Source organism: Eurosta solidaginis, chromosome 2 (genome assembly GCF_040869045.1).
Source record: "Eurosta solidaginis isolate ZX-2024a chromosome 2, ASM4086904v1, whole genome shotgun sequence".
In the NCBI taxonomy this organism is placed as follows: domain Eukaryota; kingdom Metazoa; phylum Arthropoda; class Insecta; order Diptera; family Tephritidae; genus Eurosta; species Eurosta solidaginis.
Genome location: NC_090320.1, coordinates 51,395,301 through 51,417,332, shown reverse-complemented (window position 1 = coordinate 51,417,332; position 22,032 = coordinate 51,395,301). Strand labels below are relative to the sequence as shown.

Here is a 22,032-nt window from a genome sequence, read left to right as displayed (position 1 = left end):
CCAGTGATAGTATTCAAATGGCTTGAAGTATGTACTATGTACACTTTTCTTTCGTTTATTTCATAAGCCAATTCAGAATTACAAGTGTGCTTAAATGCCAAGGGAAAAAACAAAACCTTCATAGCTTGTGTCTCGAACGCCTGCTCGAAGGTCTTAGCTTTAATGGTTAACTGTTCAGAGGGTGGAATTGACGGTGCGGAACACCTGTAAACTATTTTGTATATTGTTCAAGGAAGGAGGAGGTTTTCGGAGCACTTGTTGTATTTGATCTGGGCTCTAAGGGATTGGCTGCAGATTGAGCCACCACATAAATTTAAGATTTGTACTTGAAATATTTCACAACTCGGCTGAGAATTACAAGCACAACTGAAATGCCAAGAACAAAAGGAAAAAGCTAAAAGCTATCTCGTTCCAATGGACAGTGATCCAGATCCCGATAGAAAATTTACATTTAACTGCACCAGCAATGTGATTCATATGGATGGATCACTGCCCATTGGAACGCAGAGAATATTTATATCTCGGCCTGAAAGTATGCCCATCCACCTCCATCCTCCGGTAGTAGAGGACGACTTAAAAATATATTGCTTTAAAAATATTCTAGAGACAGGGACGTCGCTTCTTTTTGTGGTACTATTCATTGTAAGGTATGAGGCGGCCGTTATGGCGGTCTCTGCTGTCTTACCTAACAGAAGGTCGGAGTACCGGAAAGTAATAACGAAATACGTTGGTGGCCATCCATAAATTAGGTGACCCTCACTTAGTTGCTTTTCGACACCCTCTCGCCTGCGTGTCGAATAGTGACACTTGCTTGCGTGCGTGGTAGACCTCCTACCCCCTAAGAGCGCCACCTAGTTTATGGATCGCCCCATCGAGAAGAGTTTTCCTGAACGGTATCGTCAGTAGCTCGGTGTAGGTAGTTCTTTGATAAACTCTACGTGTGTATTTTTGCTATGAATTTTCCGCAGACAACGTCAACCTGAGCTTATGCCCAGCTTTTAGGAACAAGTAAGTTAAAACCACTAATTGGATGAGATATCAACGGCAAAGGTAAATAGTGTAAAAAGAACTTCTACATTGCATAAATATTTTACCAAAACTAGGTGGCGTAAATTTACTAATAAATACTCAAGTTTATACATATAAAACTTACTAGAAAATAGAAAACCAAAAAAAAAATAAAGAGCAACTAAAACGCAACCTAAATACAAAGTGAACCACAGAGAACAACAAACAATGAACGCAACCATCTTGCGGGTGGGCGTACTGGCAACATTCCAGTTAACCCGGCAACAACAATGCAAGCAGCTGTAGATAAATGGCATGAAGGGTTGCAAAAAACCAACAGCAACAACAACAAAAGTGATGGCAACAATTGAAATTGCAGTGTGATGCAGTTAGCCGCAGGAATGTAATAATTTACAAAATTGCAAAATGGAAAGAGAGAGAATGGATGGCATGGAAGTATGAAGCTACCAGATCGGAGCTGATATATGCAAGAGAGGAATAAGAAGAATTAGTAGTGATTGAGCTGATGATTTTACTAGCCGATAACTAAATTATAGTCATATACTCGCACGTAAAGATATACATAAAAATTAAGTTTACGTGTGTAATCTGATATTTACACACTGCACGCTTTGCCCATTATTGCTTTAATATCTTTTGTGTGCCATGCTGTCTGGCGATCGCGTGCCTGCTTTATTTAAGATTGTCTGATAAGTCTGTAAGTTATTCAAAAACAAAGAAAATTGTGCGTTTGTTTTTAATGAAGAAAGTTAATATTGCAGAAGACCGTAAATGTCAAAGAAATCCGCTACTAAGGCGTCTATAAGAACGAAAAATTGCACTGAAGATGGCACAACGCCAACCGGGTAAGACACCAAACCAAATTGGGCACGAGATGACGGAAAATCGTTCCAATATACCCGCACTACGTTCAAGTCTGCGTGGGCTTATTGATTAACTTACTCCGATACACGCTGTTGTCATTACGAAAAGGATCATACATCTTCCGGAAATTTTTTCTCTAGAATACGCCAAGTTCCATTTCATATTCTCAAGAGAACGTCCACGATTTCGAGCCATGCATACTTAAGTTCGCATTTATAATGCTAATGCTAAAATACGGCCGCATTAAGTAACATTTTGCTGACAAAACTTGTGTTGCATTTTGAGGTAAATGCTAAAACGCGACCAAAGAAAGTGGTTTTTGCTCGTCGAGAGAGGACTTTCCTTTCCTATTACCTACCATATAGACCATATCCTTCACGGTTTCAAATTTATATCCGGAAACAGTAACACAGCTGCCAAGGTGCGAGCCGGTGCGCTTTTTTTTTTTTTTGATGACAGCAAATACTTCACACGATAAACTCAAATTCAGACATACCAGCATACATGAAGCTCTTTACGCACTGTCAAAGCTTTGAAGTCAACAAAAATGCTTGTCGATTATCTTATCGTGTGTTCTGTGCGGATGATGCTACCATTTGATGAATGATTTGAGTTCAACACATTGAACCTTCCAGGTCATTCAACCCCCTACTTCTGTGTCGAGCATAGTCTGCTAAATAAACAGGATTCTGTTGGAGAAGCTATAAATTGCGCTGGCTACCCCTTGAGGGGGTTGCTCTGAGCCTACTGTAACTGTGATATTCGCACGCGTGCAAACGCCATAGCGATCTGCACTCTGACCCCTTTCTCTTACCCGAAATAAATGTATTGGAAAACGCCACTCAGTAAAGACAATTTTGTATAAGATTTGATCAAAATTTAACTCAACTATTATTACTACTTCAACCAATGTATGTACATACGTATTATACTATGTACAAACACACATCAAATTGGCAATTTATATCATTTGGGCAATTTATTACGCAATTTATCATATAATAAATTGTAATAATAAATTGCCAATTTAAAAAGAATTGCGTAATAAATTGTTTCGAACTGCAAATGCAACCTTGTAAAGTGTGTTTATCGAGTAGATTTAAACGTCAGTTACGCATGGCTCAGCTATATGGTTGGCTCATCTCATCAGCTGTTTTAATTTTGTTCATTTCACTGGAGAAGGGATTGTCAAAAAAAGATGGCAAACTCAAAATGAAACCAAAATATTGAACACATTTTCTTAAAATACACAAAACCTAATGTTTTCATTCTATTCCATTCGCCTAATACCAACACGCACATTTTGACAGTCTGAACAAAGGTATGTTGTTGCTGTAGAGATGAGTCAACCAGCAGTCAAATTACTGTTGTGTTAGCTAAATTGAGTTGTATGAATACCACTCAATTTAAATTGAAATTGCCTCAATTTATTTTTCTGTTTGAACATAGTGTTAGGAGTAAACGGATTATCAAGTACCAAATATTTCTATGTATTCATTCATAACTATATATATATATATATACACACACAAACCTAGGTATATGGAAAAAGTAATTTGTTGTCCCATCACGTAAGTCGTCATACATAAAATTTGATTATAACTAACGTGATGGGATGTGATGCGTCTGATATCTGCAGCAATGATGCTGCCAGGCTAACTCCTACTGTCCCTAAACCTGAGCAGTCGAAAGGTCTTTGTTGTTTCTGGGTTGAATTCAAGGTTAGCGTATAAGTATTTATTAGTGTATATGGACTGCAGTATGTAAAAAGGTTCAAAATTATTTTATTTTATCACGAAATATGCAAAAAAAGTAAATCTGGCGATAGATAAGAGTATTAATGTGCTGTTGGTTGAAATGATCTAATAAAAATTTTTCCAAAATTTCAGGCCAAGATTCGATAAATTACCAGGGCTGCCAGCGCAATATATACCTTCTCCAACCCAATTGTCAACCTCACCTACCCGTAGCGAATCCTGTTTCGGTTGGTCTCTGGCGACCCCGAACTCCTGATGGACCTAGGGTGTGGGAGGGCGGTATGGCCTCGAAGGTTGCATGTGGTCATACCAAATCGTTACCGGGATGGTCGGGCTAGTCCTCTACCTTGTTACCGAAACGTACCGGATCTACGTCCGGCAAAGGACCATCAACTTCGATGGTACTCCCCAGGCCTTCGGGGAGTGTCCTTAACGCTACAACAACAACAAAAACAACAGGGTAATATCCGGTGATAGTCCCCATCTTCGGCCATCAGCTCCCCTACAGCTGTACAGTGCCACCATTGTTTCTTTCCTATCTTAGGTATTTGGCAGAGTCCCTCAGCGTCAGGGTGCAACGCAGATATCTTATATTTCCTAGTGAACGGGACCAGTTCAGTTTTGGCTGAATTGACAGACTGAGCTTTACTCCTGATCCAGTTCTCCACCAGTCTCAGCATAGTTTTTCATTTAACTTTTGAAATTAATTGATAAGTCTGAATTTACCATCTGATTAGCCGCATTCTCATTATCAAAATTTTTCAGTTCCTCTCGTTCGCTTTCCAGTTGAATACATTACCATGCAGGCGATGCCTTTTCGGATAGAACACTTAAACTCTAAGGGCGACAGTAATAGAAATCATTAAAATTATTATGCTAAATCTAATAAAAATTTTAACACACATTTCATACCCAGCAAACATTCGAAATCAAAAGATTCAAAAAGGAGTCCTAAATGGAAGCGTTTACCCTTTGTATGAGTTCATTTAGGAGTCCGAAATGAACGATTCTCTTCTGGCAATGGTCATCCGATATGGCTACATACACAGCTCATTTTCGGCAATTAGTGAACTCCGAAGAGAGTCTTTTAGGATGGTTTACAAAAGCTTACATATAGAAGCATGAATGGAATACTTATAAGTAAAGCCGAAGGCACTCCTCACATCGGGGTCATAAAGAACTCCTAAATGATTCTATTTGTTGCGTTCATTTTGCAACATTCTCCGACTCCTAAGAAATCATATTTCTAAGGCTCAAATTTCTCACATATTTCGGATTCAAATTTGATTCTTAAATTATGAGGCCTGCAATATTGTTTGTGGGGTAGTAATTCTGAAAATTTAAAACAATTGAAACGCAAAAGTATTTAATATTATTTCTACGAGCAGTTTTAATTGTGTTGGCAACCGTTGTGTTTCATGCTATTGCAGACAAGTTTTTAGAAGTTTCGTAATGACAAAAGTTGAAATTATGACTATTATGTGATTTGCATTAATGTGATTACCGTACAAATACAGACGTGCTGATTTGCGTGCGTGTTGTGCAAGAGTCATTTAGGAGTTATTAAAATGGTTAATGAGTGTTTGGAACACAGGAGCAAGGAGCTAGGTTACAAGCTGTTAAAACTATGACATTGCGCACCCATATCCTTGAAAAATAAACGTTCCATCTCTTTACATTTTTAATCTATTTTTTTTTTGTTTGACGTTCAACAAGCTGTTACAGGCAAGTTTGAACGCAACACCTGCCCAAGAACATACAAGACCTGCATCTGCCCGAAGATACATATGTACATATATATCTTGCTCGTTAGTACTCCGCAAAAGGAAATCCGTCCTCCTAATAAGCAAAGCGGCGGAGTATACATATGTATGTTGCACTCAGATCATGAGCTTTCAACTGACTGAAGATTGAAAAATATTTAATTAAACAAAGAACCTCAAAACACTAACTCACACTCTACCTGACAGATCAAAGAAAGATTTCTGTCAAATAAAGCTTGTGTAACCGAAGTTGGTGAAAACGGCCTCAAGTCTCTTAAGCTGCCAATATTTTGGATCACAGTAGTTGAGGTTCGCAATTTAAAAGCCGTAACAGTTCAGGCGCTACGTGGATTACTCGGCTTACCGATAACTACTGTTAATTTGTGTATATCTCTTGAACCAAAGCAAATGGCGCAGTTTTTGTTTGTGCATACCTGACAATTGCAATCTAAATGTTCTTTGCCTAGTCCACAAAAAAGAGGAACCTGTGCAAACTGCGCTAACTATCTCGTAATCAGCCTTCTTAATATCGCATATAAGGTTCTGTCAACTGTATTGTGCGAAAGATTAAAGCCCAATGTGTATCAGCTAATTGGACCAAATCAGTGCGGCCATCGAGCAAATTTTCACTAACATCAAATTGTAATTTATATTAATTTAATTTTTTATTTTTTTATTTAGTTGAAACGTGAATTTATCGAGTGATTAAGCATTAATTGATTTAATTTAGCTAATGTGAATTGAATAAACAAAAGAATTGAATAAAATAAAAAAATCAAATATTTTAGAATTATTTTTGTTAATTTTGAAAGTTTTTTATGTCATCAAAAAGTCGGTCGAGTTTCATTCATAACCGCTTTTACAGTAACCTGGACAGCTGGTTTAATTAAGGCTGCCATGTAAGCTATGGTCTGGACCTCGATTATTGTACAGTTGTGTCATAGCCTATTAAGATAGTTGGTACTTCACAATAAAGCTTAGGACACACTTAGCTGCACTACACTACACGGTGAAATATTCTTTGGATGTGTTCTTGTGACGGAATAAAGACTTAGCGGCAGCAGCACTACGCGACGCGAAAATTATGATGAAATAGGCAAAAAAGGTCGCGTAGCTATCTTTGCTTTGGCTTTCGAAATTCCTAGCTTGAGTTTTTTGAATAAAAGCTCAGAAGTTGAAAAAAATCCCCATCAAAATGCCTCTAGAAAAAAATGATCGACATAACTCTATCTGAAGTTGCGCATTTGAATAGGTGCTCAGAATATAAAGAATCAAGGTCGACGTATTTCATTTGTATTTCTGTCTCCGCCTCTAACACCAATGTCTCTAAGCTCCAACTCTGTAGAAACTTACGTACATGTGTTACCACAGCTATTGGCCAGGGCAATCAAATTAAGCATGATAAGATGGTTTGCCCACGAAATTATGTATGGTATTTGACGTACATAGTTCGAAAATTTTCTTTCTAAGATTCTGCTTGAGAGCTTCAAGGGTCAATGGCTTATTGACGTAGCAGACTAATGAAAAGCCAAAAAAAAAAAAACATGACTTTCCTCAGATGTCCTAAGTCTTCCTACTCCCTTCTTGCGTAAAGAGCGAGCACGATTCCTGAAGCGTACCCTGTAAATTGATTCTCACAATCCCTGGCTGTTGTAATCAATCCTTCCTGGAAATAAGTAAGCATGTCTGTGTTGTTTTATATTTCAAGAGCTCATGAGTCCAGCTTCTTCTAAAGTTTTGTGATGTCTAAGATCCATCCCTTAACTGAATCGTTGTGTCGAACTTGCTTTTCGTGTTTTGACAGTAATTCGAAAAGGACGTGACTTCCAATTAATTTTCAGTTTAGATCCTGGTTGCTTTAAAGCTATAACGAGACTAGCACGTTCGTTGTAAAATCGTGTCCGCACAGCATCTAATTGCCCCTACCTATAAAATGCATCGTAAAAGCAACCGATACTGCGAAACTGTGCATTTGAATAGGCTCTCAGAATACTTAGAGCGACGACAACGGATGTAAATGATTTTCATATTGGCCCTAAATGTATGCTACCAAATAAGGCATTTCCTCTTTATCATTATAATTATAAAGTGTGCAGGTAAGTGGAATATAATACGATATAACCCAATAGCAGGCTAGAAAAATGTATATATTTTAAAATTGTAATTTCTATACATCGAGATGTGATACCCACTAAAAAAAGAGTTAAAATACCCAATTTGTCTCTCCCAATCCGTGCAGGAAATTTTGCAAACACGGCATTCTTTACTAGGAGCTCAGAAATTCGACATAAGCGGAATCAATTGCATTACAAAATACTCCCAAATGTATGCTACATATTACAACATACAGCGGAAGCAGGCATTATATAGCCCAGTAGAACAGTTGAATATAATTTGATATTGCTTTGATAGAATTGGATGTTTATCTTAATTTGTTTCTTTCTGTAAATATGCTGTCCATTTTTCCTGCTTTTTTGATTCCTTTTTATATCATTATTGTGTTTATCTCTAATTTTCTACATGTCGATAAAAATTATAAAATTTTACAATTAAAACTGGTAAATTCTCAGAAACATGGTCCTCAAAGCAGGCAACCGATTGATTCAGCCTTGCCTCTCAGGCAAATAAGGAGACATGCCCGTAAATACTGTAAAAGTTTCGAGATCCAAGAACTCATCCGATTAATCTGAACATGAATTTAAAAAAAACCGTCAGCCTTATACATTCGTTAAATTCTTATGGCGAATTTTTATCTGTAAGCCCTCTTCTTAGTGCTCATTGCCCAATCCTTACAAGACGAAAGTATACCCCAAAAGGCTCAGGCGTTACCCTGGCCCAACTTTGACCTGAATATTGGTGTACGTTAAACTCTTAGTTATCCAGAATCAAGCCCGATATACGTAACGTATTTCATTTATATTTATGTATCCACCTTTTCAATAGTATTATAGAACCATCCATCACCTCCAACACTAATCCAACCCTGTAGAAACTGTCAGTCTCCTTGGACTTCGATTAGAGCATATGGTGGAACTATCGTCCATGAGTTACCAAAGTTATTGGCCAGGGCGAAGCATCGAAGAATAAAAGAATTAATAAAATTAGACATCGAGTAAAATAATTCGCGCTGTAAATTATGTATGGAATTTGACGCACTTAGTTCGAAGATTTCTGGTAAAGTCGGCTACCAGACGGGCGTCCCTTTTAAGGAAATAACATAATAGAACATTGTAACAGGTACTCAGAAATGAACGACAAGCGACACCGGAAACCATTTGTTATCATTTGCTCCTGAATGTATGCTAAATTATTAAGAAAGGTTGCAATCCATTTTACCTAGCATACAATGGGTCTTATACTGTTTTCACACAGACGGCTTATTGAATAATAAAGGCAGTTTTCTACATTAAGACGCTTATTGAGCTCAATCTTCCCTACAAAATTCGAATCTATAATTATTTCATTAGTAGCTAATCGAATGCCTAATGAAGTCAAAAGCACAATGCAACTCTGTTGGGAGCGTTCAATTTCTAATACTGTTTTCACACAGAAACTTAATGATCTCATTTCACCTTCTAATGAAATCGTAAGATTTTTGCTTTCACACAGAAGTAACTGCTCGATTAGTATGAAGGATGAAATGTCAAGCGAATAAAATGACAATGCTATATGACAGACAATCATGGCGGAACGATACAAGGTGGCAGCATGGTGACATACCTACATACAAATAAGAATTCCATGTACTTTGTTTTTGTAAATTGGATGGACAAATGTCAAAATCGTACTGTGCTGGAAGTTGATGTATCAAATCAAATAAAAAAATGTTATAATCAGCTGTTCGATGCGACTTTTACAAATGACATTTTTAAGCACTGAACACACCAAAAACTAATACTATTTTCACACACACGGCTTACTTATGTGTGAAAGCAAAAAATTTACGATTTCATTATACTGTACTGTAATATTGTTTTCACACAGAAACTTAATGATCTAATTTCACCTTCTAAGGAAATCGTAAATTTTTTGCTTTCACACATAAGTAGCTGCTCGATTAGTGTGAAGGATGAAATGTCAAGCGAATAAAATGACAATGCTATATGACAGACAATGACATTTACTTTGACAAAAACATTTTTAAGCACTGAACACACCAAAAACTAAGAAACTGAACGCTCCCAACAGAGTTGCATTGGGCTTTTGATTTCATTAGGCATTCGATTAGTCACTAATGAAATAATTATAGATTCGAATCTTGTATGGAAGATTGAGCTCAATAAGCGTCTTAATGTAGAAAACTGCCTTTATTATTCAATAAGCCGTGTGTGTGAAAATAGCATTACGCATACAAATTAAGAATTTTCCATAGTAATGTTGGACAGCGGCCACCGTGGTGTGATGGTAGCGTGCTCCGCCTATCACACCGTATGCCCTGGGTTCGCGCCCCGGGCAAAGCAACATCAAAATTTTATAAATAAGGTTTTTAAATTAGAAGAAAATTTTTCTAAGCGGAGTCGCCACTCGGCAGTGTTTGGCAAGCGCTCCGGGTGTATTTATGCCATGAAAAGCTCTCAGTGAAAACTCATCTGCCTTGCAGATGCCGTTCGGAGTCGGCATAAAATATGTAGGTCCCGTCCGGCCAATTTGTAGGGTAAATCAAGAGGAACACGACGCAAATTGAAAGAGAAGCTCGGCCTTAGATCTCTTCGGAGGTTATCGCGCCTTACATTTATTTTATTTATTAATGCTGGACAGTTTCAACCAACTGCGTACTCGTGTTGCATTAGGTTCACGTATGTATACAAATCGTCAACTCGCTCCCACTCCTAATAAAAATGTTGTAAATGAAAGCTTATTAATTTTGACTTAGGTAAATATATTTTTATTATTGATGGAACTTAAATTCTCTGATGGACAAATGAGTTTTGTAAGAAGTTTGCGATATGTTATAGGTTGATAGGCTGTTTTGTTAAAATTGTTTTTTGTGGTAATTATTATTTGACACTCTTGTCGACGTGTTTTTGGAGACATAGTTCCTAAGCAGCGCTTCTTCTGTTTCGTTAAAGAAAGTAGTTTGCTAAACTTCACGCTGCTTAAGTTTGTGGACATTTTCTAATAGTTTTTTAAACTAATAAATTATGCTTTACCCAAAGTGCTACGTTGTTAGGTCATAGCCGTAAGCTAAGAAGATCGGCAGTGTTGGTATCTCCACAAACAACTATTAACATATGTGAAATTGCTGAGAAAAAAATGGAAAAATTATCCGAGAAAGACGCCGGCAACGAAAAGGAGAAAAAGCGGCCCCTAATCAAAGACTCTGCTTAACAAAATACCTTCTGACTGAAGCTGAAGTAGATGATATAACTTCTTTTTTTTTAAATTCAAGTCAATCAGATGGCTACAAATTATTGAGACCTTACCGGAGACTCAGTCAAATATTACACTATATTCACTGCAAGATCGAAAACGCCTTGTACTATATTTCAGTATTAGTTTCAAAAACCCCCAACATGAGCATAAATCAATACATTTGAGCAAAATACACAACTTTTAGTCAGAAACTCGAGTCTCAGAAAATGTTTGATTGTAATGCGTAGGGCACATTATATGCACGGTAAAATTAAATTCAACATTTTAGAATAACGTAGCATACATTTAGGTGCAAAGTGTAGCAATATGTTCCCGGAGTTGCTTGTCGTTCGTTCCTGAGCACCTGTTACAATGTTCATATTTCACTAAAAGTGGCGTCCGCAATTCACCATGAGGTAGGTGTAATTTGCCAGAAATATTTCGAAATACGTGCATGAACTACGTTAAATACCATATATAATTTCGAAGGCGAACCATATTATTCGGTGCCTAATTTGATAGATTTTTCCGTGCTTCATCCTGGCCAAGAGTTGTGGCAACTCACCACCTATCACCCACATGCTCTAACCGAAGTCCGAAGAGACTAGCAGTTTCTACAGAGTTGGTGCTTAGGGATATTTGTGTAGGAGTCGATGGTTCTATAATACCATGGAAAAGATGGTCGGTGAAGACACAAATATAAATTGTATATATTATGTCTGCCGGGGCTGATTCTGGCTAAGAGTTTAACCTACACCATTATTCAGATCGAAGTTGGGTCAGGGTGACGTGAGTCTTTCGACGTATACTTTCGCCTTTTGTAAGAATTGCTTTATGAACACTAAGAAGAGGCGGTAAGCCATACGAATTTACCGAATTGATAAGACTGAGGGTTTTTCCATTCTATTTCAGATTAATCGGATGAGTTGTGGGATGCCGAAGTTTTTACAGTGTATACGGACATGTCTCCTTATTTTCCTGAGAGGCGAAGCTGAATCAATCGGTTGCCTGTTTTGAAGAACAGGTTTCTGAGAAATTAACAGTTTTAATTGATTAATTGTAGGGCTGACTACATTCGCGACGGTGGTGTAGCCGCCACATCGGTCATATTATTTTTCAGGGATGCACCTTAACGTTAAGCTAATCGTTTATCAAAAAATTTCCACCGTTTCCGTTGAAACACTTCGAAATATTATCGATAAAGAAATTATCAAGATAAATTGTATCTCGTTTTTAACCGAAACGAAAAGTTTTCGTTAAAGTTAAAAACGTTAAGAAAAACGTGATACTTTGTGTTTGAATTGTGCTGGCAATGCTATAGCCATGGTGAAGCCGTAAGGTGGTAACAGCGAGCGGACATACACAAACAAACTCCATGTAATTTGTTTGTGTAATTCGTTGGTGGTAATGTCAAAAATACTCTGAGAAATGTTCGCACTGTCAAAATTCATGAGAGAAGTTGCAATCAGCTTGGCTAATGCTTTCACCTTTAATGACTACGCCATCAATCAGCTTTGCCAGCATAGTTTGAAATTAATAATCAACATAAACGATTTGATTGCGTTTTGATATGGCAGAAAACGAAACAAAATCATTTCGTTAATTTGACGTTCTTAACGTTAATAAACGAAACGAAATGACTTTGTTTCGTTTATTAACGTTAAATATCGTAACGAAATGATATCGGTTCGTTGGTTAAGCATGCCTGTTATTTTTACACATGTTCTTATGAGCGTCGCTTTTTTCGGCGTGACAGAGCAGCACGACAATCAATCACGACAGCTGTTGTAGCCAGATTAAACCTACTTCTATTTTTGGGAAGCGACAGTGAGTAGCGTACTTTTTATTTTGTCAATAAAAACTAAAATAGAAGTAAATAACAGATAATAAAAGCTAAAATCATTCTTTTGGGCATTTTTTAAACGTAATTAATATTTGTTTCTAAATTTTTCGCTACCATTTGCTGTAATTTATATTGGTGGCTGCCGCTTTCAAAGTAATCAAGAAGCCAATGCTTGGCTACGGTTGTGGTCAAGCTTTACTTTATTGTGGTTGTGGTCTGTAGACGCCGTGTTGAATGTGATCAGCCCTAATGTTATAAAAAGCAGGAAAAAAGGACAGCATATTTACAGAAACAAAGACAAACATCAAATTCTATCAAAGCAAGATTAAATTATATTCAACTGTTCTAGTGGGCTATATAATGCCTGCTTCCGCTGTCTGTTGTTAATAACTATGTAGCATACATTTAGGAGTATTTTGTAATGCAATTGCTTCCGCTGCCGCTTATGTCTAATTTCTGAGCTCCTAGTAAAGTGTGGAGTGTTTGTAAAATTTCGGGTACAGATTGAGAGAAACAAATTGGGTATTTTAAATCTTTTTTAATGGGGATCGCCTCGATATATAGAAATTACAATTCTACAATATATATTTTATCTAGCCTGCTATTGGGTTATAGCATATTATATTCCACTTACCTATGTACACACTGTATAATCATAAAGAGGAAAAGCCTTAATTGAGACAGCGCCACATAATCTTGCAGCATACATTTAGGACCAATATAAAAATCATTAACTTCCGTTGTCGTCGCTCTATATATTCTGAGAGCATGTTCAAATGCGCAGTATTCACAGTAATCGGTGGCTTTTTTATACCTTTCATGAACATGAAATGGTATATTAACTTTGGTCCGATGTTTGTAACGTTGAGAAATATAGAAGATAGACTCACCATTAAGTATACCGAATTGATCAGGGCGAAGAACTGAGTTGATATAGCCATGTCCGTCCGTCCGTCCGTCTGTCTGTTTGAACTAGTTTTCGTTTTGCCCTCAAATTTTGAGATATCTCAATGAAATTTGGCATTTGTCTGATCCGGTAGGATCGGACCACTGTAACATATATCTCCCATACAACCGATCGTCCAGATAAGACGATTTTGGTCATTCCTGCCGCAATTTAGAAAGTATAAACATGAAACTCGGTGGTATTTATTTTAATATATCATAGAAGATTTCCTGTAAAAATCATTTCGATCGGAGCTATATATAATATATATCCCATACAACCGATCGTTCAGATAAGGGGGTTTTTTGCCATTTTTATGTTATATTTATCTTAAAAATCGTTTAGGTATGTACATCGGTTCACTATAAGTGTGTTTTATCGGAACCCGCCTATGGAAGCAGTGGTAGAGGGCGGCCCACACTCCGCTGGAAGGACCAGATGGAAAACGATTTAAACTCCCTTGGTGTGACCAAATGGCGCCGGTTAGCTGAGAGAAGAAGCAACTGGCGCGCCTTTTTGGACGGCCATAACCGTTTAAACGATTAAGCGCTAATTAAGTAAGTAAGTAAGTAAATTAACAATAATCGGTTGTGTCGTCAGGAGTTGTCGATAAACGGGATATCTCATGTAGCGCTTGATCCGTTAATGATAGAACCTTGGATCTTGCTTGCTTAAAGATATATTGGGCCATTTAGGTGCTGGGTCATTTGTGTAACGATAACTGCCATTTCGGTCTTGAAGGGTTAATGATAGAATGTTATTGATTTGTATTCAAAAAGTTATCGACTTTTTATGGGCGTGCTATCCATTCATTAATGAAATGGAAATGATACCGATAAAACTTCAATATAAAATCGTAGCTGAAGAACTTGATAAAAATAGCAATCAATAGTAAGTCGATAATAAAACAATAGCTTATCGATTTCGGTAGATGCCGATAAGAAATCACCGAAAGTTCTTCCCAAAACCTCTGTTGTAGTATAATTTCAAGCCTTGGACGAACTCTAGTATAATTACGCATAGGGCTTCACGAGTGTTAGATACTCACTTTAATTTCATTATAACTCGGTTATTTAACATCGGAACGGTATCGGGTAAAGAAGCTTAGTGCCAACAGCGAAACATCAAGTAGAGCTTGTCTTGAGATCTCGAATTATATTAATTTTTGTTGCTAACTCATCCCGGTTTAAAAAAGCTTGAGATATTACACAAAGATTCATAGTCTGACTTTCGGGAAACTGCAGATAAAAAGCCATGCCCATATCTCATCACATTCTTGGTCCCTCTATTTTACTGGGAAACTAGAAGAAAATCTTGTTTGTCCGGTCCCTAGCTTGACATAGTAAACGTGTCAAAACTATTCCGAAATCCGAATTTGCTAACTTGATCTGAACACTTTTTTGGGTTTTATAGAGGAAGGGGTTATCTACCAGGTTCAAGTCCCGGAGCAGATGACATTAAAAACATCACAAAAACAGAATAAAAAACCGGCTTGCACCCTGGCATTGGTTGGAAAAGCTCCCAATGTACTTCGGCAATGAAAATCGGGCCTAGAACAACTATCGGTTCTATAACTTTTTACGAAAATTTAAAAGTGCACAAAAAAATGTGTATTAATCTTCCGGATCGCGTCAAGCTAATTTGTGAAAGCTCTTTCAAAAGAGTCGAACCCGCCCCCGAATTCTAATCATCGCTAACGCCACAACTGCATCGCCAAAAATGTCTAAAACAATATCAAAAGCGCAGAAAAGCATGCACAATTTAGTACCATGTTGTGATAAGGAATAACCGCCTAAGTCCTATGTATAAATATAGGCTTTCTTCCTAGTGACCAAAAAGTACTAAATTTTGCATACTCTTTCTGGGCACTTGGTACTGTTTAAGATATTTTTTGCGACGGAGTTTTGGCGTAAGCGAAGATTAGAATTTGGGGGCTGATTCTGCTTAAATAACGTAGCGCAAGTCGCATTCTTCACTATGCGAAATAAGGCAAATACTAATTCCTAAGTTATAGAAAGCAAAACTCTTAATTTTGTTTATGTCATATTTGTTTATTTTGTGTACTATTGGAATTAGTTTATTGAAATTATGAAAATAGTATGCCTTATATCTATTTGTTTGACGCATACCACAAATAAATATTTATGTATGTATGTACATAATAAATGTATTTCATACGCAAACATCTTACGCTTAAACTAATAGATATGTGTTACTTATCAGCATTAATTAAAATTGATTATTATCAATAAACTCAAGTCGGCAAATCAAACTCATCTAATTACATTGGTGTATAAAAATATCAGAGACGCCTTCACAGCACCCATGCAAAGAAGCAAACTAGTTTCGAACTAGAGCAGAACTACTTTCTTTAAAGGTGACTAGTTCTTATTCTAGCTCGTACAGCTTATCATTAAATCATTAAATCTTCTTCGGTACTTACCAACGCGTAGAGGTCCATAAATCTCAACATAGTCCAGCGAATTAAAACGCATCGGCTACGCTGGCTAGGTCATGTTTTGCGAATGAAAGATTACGCTCCGGCTAAGAAAGTGTTTCTATCGGAACCCGCCTATGGAAGCAGAGGTAGAGGGCGGCCACCACTCCGCTGGAAGGACCAGGTGGAAAACGATTTAAACTCCCTCGGTGTAACCAATTGGCGCCAGCCGGCAGAGCGAGACTAGCGCGCCTTATTGGACGGCCATAACCGCTTAAACGGTTAAGCGCCAATTGAGTAAGTATGTTCTTATGCTAACCCCTCGCAGCGCTTTTGATTGACACCTCTTCCTACGAAATGGCGATTGCTCCACTTTGAAGACCTCTTGAACGCGTTTTCAACTGGTTCAGTCTTAGGTATTTTTGAAATAGTCGCTGCCTTTGAGTAAAAAATTTAAATTCAAATACATATGTAGCTCAGACTTAAAAGCTTTTCGTACATGCGTGGTTACCAACTGTCCAGCTCTACATCAGATTAGCATCATTTCGGAGTTAGTCATTAAACCTGCCACCAAATTCCAACCTTCGCTAATGGCAAAAATCCATCGCCAAAAATATCTAAAGCAGTATCAAGTGCGCAGAAAACTTTGCAAAATTTAGTACCATAGGGACACGAGGAACAACAACCTAACTCCTAAACTTTACTTACTTAGGCACTCACTAGGATAGGCACCTTGTCGTTGGTGCGAGGGCTTAGCCGAACTCCATAGCGCTCGACTATGAGGCGGAGCTGTTTAGGACTGACATCTACGCCGTTTCGCCTCATACGAGGTCGGCGGGATGTCGGTGCCAAGAACTGCCAACCCCCTAATCCAGGGTGTTATGCGGACCGTGCCTATTGGACGATTTGCAGCCAGGGGATAAATTCGGCTGTATTCGAACGGAGCCTTCCCGATACCGGGCCACCTCGGGAAGTATTAATGGCCTTACCACAGTAAGGGGCGCTGCTGTGGCGGACGTTTCTTCCCCCGTATATAATACTGGACCGCTGAGCCCGTCTTGTCGGGCAGGTGGTCCTACAACCAAGATGAACGACTCATTACCTGACTGTAATAAGGACGATGTAAAGAGGAGGACTGAGTCGCAATCCAAGGACGATAAATACGAATTAAGCGATGCGTCGGACTCGGGGAGCGAGAGTAGTGCTGATTCAATGAACTCCGTGTTGGAGAAGCACACAAATGAAAACGGAGTAGAAGAGTGGAGAAAGGTACGGAGCAGAGGAAGTAAAAGAGCTCTCTCGCAGTACCGTGCAGCACTAATAATTGTACAACGCTTGGGAGCAGTGGTCGACCCAACAGAAGTGGAGATCGAGTGATTGGAATGGGCCCATGAAGCGGTAGAAGTAGGTCGAATGCAGTTCAAAAGGTTTGCTGCGAGAAACCCTCGGTTCTGCAACCGGTACGAGGAGGAAGAAGCGTCGAATGGCAGAATGAAGAGGCAACGTTCGGCGGAAGGCGACCAGCCTGCTTTCAAGAGGCAGAAAGGACCCAGTCCTAGAGCCGCGAGGCAGGGAAGTCGCATAGACAATACAAGTAGGCCCAAAGCTGTAAGACAGATGGGCTCCAATAGCGAGGTAGCAACTACCTCGAAAGCTGCGAGTCAGAGGGAAGTTCCAATTAAGGAAGTAGGAGATAAGCCAAAGGGAGATAACGCTAAGACTCCGGCTTTCTCGGAGGCGCTAAAGGGAGTTAACGCTAAGACTCCGGCTTTCTCGGAGGTGCCAAAGGGGATAACACTAAGACTTCTGCTTTTCCCGAGAAGATGAGTGATGTGGCAAAGCAGTCACTGACTGTGGCGCTGGTTGATCGTAGCAGTCCTTTCGGACAAATGACTACTGAAAGGTGGAGATTTGTGGAAAGGGAGCTTATTATCTTAATGCTTAAGATGATGCGGGAACAACCAAGTAAGCCCCTTCCAACCTTTGATTCGGGGGGATGGTATAATGGTGTAAAGATGATAGCGTGCGACAACATCGCGAGCTTGCGGTGACTGGAGGAAGTGGTTCCAAACCTCCAAAGGCAAGGCACGAACGCGCGGTTTGAGGTGGTGGATAAAGCGCAAATCCCCACGGTACCAAAAGTTAAGGTATAGATACCATGCGTGATGAAGTCGGAGGATACACTGCGACTTCTGCAGAATCAGAATCCGAACATACCGACAGAGGATTGGAAGGTACTTACTGTATCTCGGCCTACCGAGGATGGTCAGTTCTACATCTTCCAAATAAACAAGCAGGCGGAGGATATTTTGTACACGCAGCTTGGTAAAATGTCCTTTGGCACTGGCAAAATTTACATGCGACTCAGGAAAAGAAGGACCGAGGATAAAAACCCTAACACGCTAGAGGTGGGCGAAATCGAAAAGGACCTCAAAATCCTAAGGGAAAAAAGACAGGTGGAGGTCCCCGACGTCACCACGAACGTGCTATAAGAGGACCAACCGCTAAATGGTGCTGTGACTCGCACAGGGGAACACCCTGCACAACAGTCACGAGAGGCTGAAGGGGGTCTCGAATACTCTAAACCAAAAGGGCAAGGGGAGGACGACGACGTCAAGACGAAGGTGCTGGAGGGGGACAAACAGCCTAATGGTGCTGCGAGTCCTACAGATAAACCTCGAACACAGTAAAGTGGCGTCGAGCGAACTCCTCCTAACCCTTGAGGAGGGTTCGTTTGACGTGGCGCTGATCCAGGAGCCGTGGCTCTCATCGGGAGGAAAGGTTTCTGGACTTAGCGCGCGCGGGTTTGGCGTATACTACGCGCAAACGGAAGGACGGGTGCGAGCTGTAGTAATGGTAAGGAAACAGCTGCATTCATATATGCTGCCTAATTACACCAATGAGGATATCGTAGCGGTGGCCGTTGAGAGAAAGAATAAGCAGGCATTTATCCTGGCGTCCTGCTATATGGCCCATGCTGCGGAGGTCCCACCGATGGAGTGCAAAAGGCTAGTACAGGAGGAAGGGCGCAAAGGGCGGTTGGTCATAGGCGCAGATGCAAATGCGCACCACAATGCGTGGGGAAGAGCAGATACGAACGAGAGAGGCGAATCTCTGTTTTGTTACATCCTGCAAACCAATTTGCAGATAGCCAACAGGGGAAATGTCCCTACATACATTGGTCCAACATCCAGCAATGTTCTGGATATTACATTGAGATCCGAGCGTAATATATCAAGGTATGATTGGATGGTTCTTGATAGACCATCCTTCTCCGACCATGCGTATATCAGCTTCAACATCCCCCTAAAGAGGGTAGATAAGGGAGGAACCTTTAGAAACCCTAATTCAACGACCTGGACTTAATTCCAGAAACATGTAGAAACAAAACTGGAACAACCCAAAGAGGTTGCTAATGTAGAGGAACTGGAGGAGTCGAATGAATTCCTAACATGGACGCTTATGACTGCGTATAACAAAGCTTGCCCTCTAAGAAGATTCAGAGGAAAAGCAAAGCCGCCATGGTGGAGCAATGAGCTGAGTCTTCTAAGAAGACAGGTAAAAGAAATGTTTAAGCTCGCAAAGACCGCGGAAAGTGAAGCGTGTCGGGACGAGTACAGGGATCTACTGAGGATCTACAAGCGTGAAATTACCAGGGCGAAGAGAAACTCATGGAAAAGTTTCAGTACGGACATAGAGTGCTCCAGCGAAATAGCACGGTTGACAAAAGTCCTAGCAAAGGGAAACATAGTCCAAGGACTAATAAAGAAAGAGAATGGGGAATGGTCACCTAATAGTGAGGAATCCCTTGAGGTGCTTCTCGATACACATTTCCCATCGGGAGACGGTTTAGAGGAGCCAGCAGACATCACTCACACTTCGATCACGGAGCTAGTAGTGCCGGGCTTGGTGACCGATACCAAGATCATGTGGGCAGTCAAGACGTTTTCTAAGTTTAAATCGCCGGGCCCACATGGTATATTCCCGGCCATGCTACAAGTATCAAGTAGGGCGGTCGTGGAGTGGCTTAGAATAATATTCGATGGGTGCATACGACTAAATCATGTACCGCACTCTTGGAGAACTGCTCGTGTAGCTTTTCTACCAAAAGCGGGGAAGATCGGTCACGTGTATCCCAAAGACTATAGACCCATTGACGCAACATCATTTCTGCTCAAAACCTTTGAGAGGCTGATATATGTGTACATAAAGTCCAACGTGGATGAAAAGCTGCTCTCCACAACAGAGCATGCGTACACCAAAAACAAGTCGTAGACACCGCATTGCATAGGGTGGTAATAAGCATAGAGGAATCCCTGGAATATAAGGAGTATGCTCTAGGAGTCTTCTTGGACATTGCCGGGCTTTCAATAATGTTGCAAAATGAGCGATTATGGATGGTCTTAATTACATTAAAGTACATCCTGCCTTAATCAGATGGATCGGCTGCATGTTAAATTGCAGAAAGATTACATCACAATGGGGACTGTACGAGGCCACGAAATCAGTGGACAAGGGCACGCCGCAGGGAGGGGTGCTATCACCTCTGCTGTGGACGCCGGTCATCAACCAACTGCTCAGACAATTCGATCAGGGACCCGTAAAACTTACGGCTTACACAGATGACGTTGCAATTGTCATAAATGGAAAGTGCCTTCCAACGATTAGTTCTTTGATGGATCGGGCGCTTCGCGATATTCATACCTGGGCATCTAATGTCGGGTTGAAAGTCAATGCGGAGAAGACGGATATGGTCTTGTTTACAAAGAGGTACAAGGTCCCAATTTTGAACAGGCCTAAGTTAGGAGGGGTGACCTGACAGGAGAAACCTTGCACAAAATATTTAGGAATCATCCTAGACAGTAAGCTGTCATGGAAGCTCAACGTGGAGGAGAGGGTCAAGAAGGCCTCAACGGCACTCTATGTATGTAAGAGAATGCTGGGGTATACGTGGGGCCTATCGCCCTCTCTTTCTCATTGGGTTTTTTACAGCGATTGTAAGCCCTATTCTATACTATGGGGTTCTTGTTTGGTGGAAAGCCACACAAAAAACAACATACCTCAAAAAATTAGAGGGGGTATGCAGACTATCGCTGCTTAGCATTACGGGAGCCCTGAAAACAACCCCAACGGCTGCACTGTATGTCATTTTGCACATCCACATACTGCGCTGATCCGGAAATAAGCAGATCCTACAGGCTGCCGGATTACTGTAGCGTTTTCCAAGCGGAAATATTAGCCGTAACCAAAGCAGTAGAAACTCTGGAAGAGAATAGCTTAAGCTGCAACCGTGTTAACTTTTATATTGACAGTCAAGCAGCAATTAAGGCAATAATCTCGCATAGCACAGCATCTAAATGCGTGTTAGAGTGTAAGCAGTCTCTGGAGAGAATCGGGACAGGGAGAAGGATACATCTAAATTGGGTCCCAGGGCATATGGGAATAGATGGGAATGAAAAAGCGGACGAACTAGCTAAAAAGGGCGCATCCCTTGAAGATTGCTCCGTAGATGTCCCAATTAGTTTGGGCGAAATTAAGCGAAGTCGAGAGGTGCACATGACCGACCAAGCGGGAAAGGCGTGGGTTCAAGAGTGGGGCTGTAAAGTGTCGAATATTATGTGTAGGTCTTACAACCTTAGACTAACACAGTTGCTCCTATCATTAAAAAGAGAGGACTGTAGACTCATGACGGGTATTCTGACTGGACACTGCCTTCTGGCGTCACATGCCTTTAAACTAGGCTTGGTCAGTGATAGCAGATGTAGGAAGTGCGGGTTGGAGGAGGAAACGATCGAGCACGTTCTGTGATCGTGCCCTGCACTTGCCAGGCTAAGACTCCAGCTATTAGGGTGATACAGCTGTCAGATCTAGAAGCAGCAAGTGGCTTAAGTCCTAGGAAGCTTCTAGTATTTGCCAAGAGGACGGAGTTATTTTATAACATAGGTCCTGGTTTTTGATAGGGTTTTTCAGTTTGGTCGTTAGAACAAACTTCTGGTAACACTACGGACTCAATCAGTCTATGTGAGGTCCTCATGGACCGG

General features: G+C 40.1%; 1 protein-coding gene across 16 annotated transcripts in view; it reads right to left on the bottom strand.

The window, feature by feature from the left end:
* sick (sickie) overlaps positions 1-22,032 on the bottom strand; it is a 1,191,762-nt gene that overhangs the window by 7,143 nt on the left and 1,162,587 nt on the right. The gene's annotated exons all lie outside the window — the stretch shown is intronic.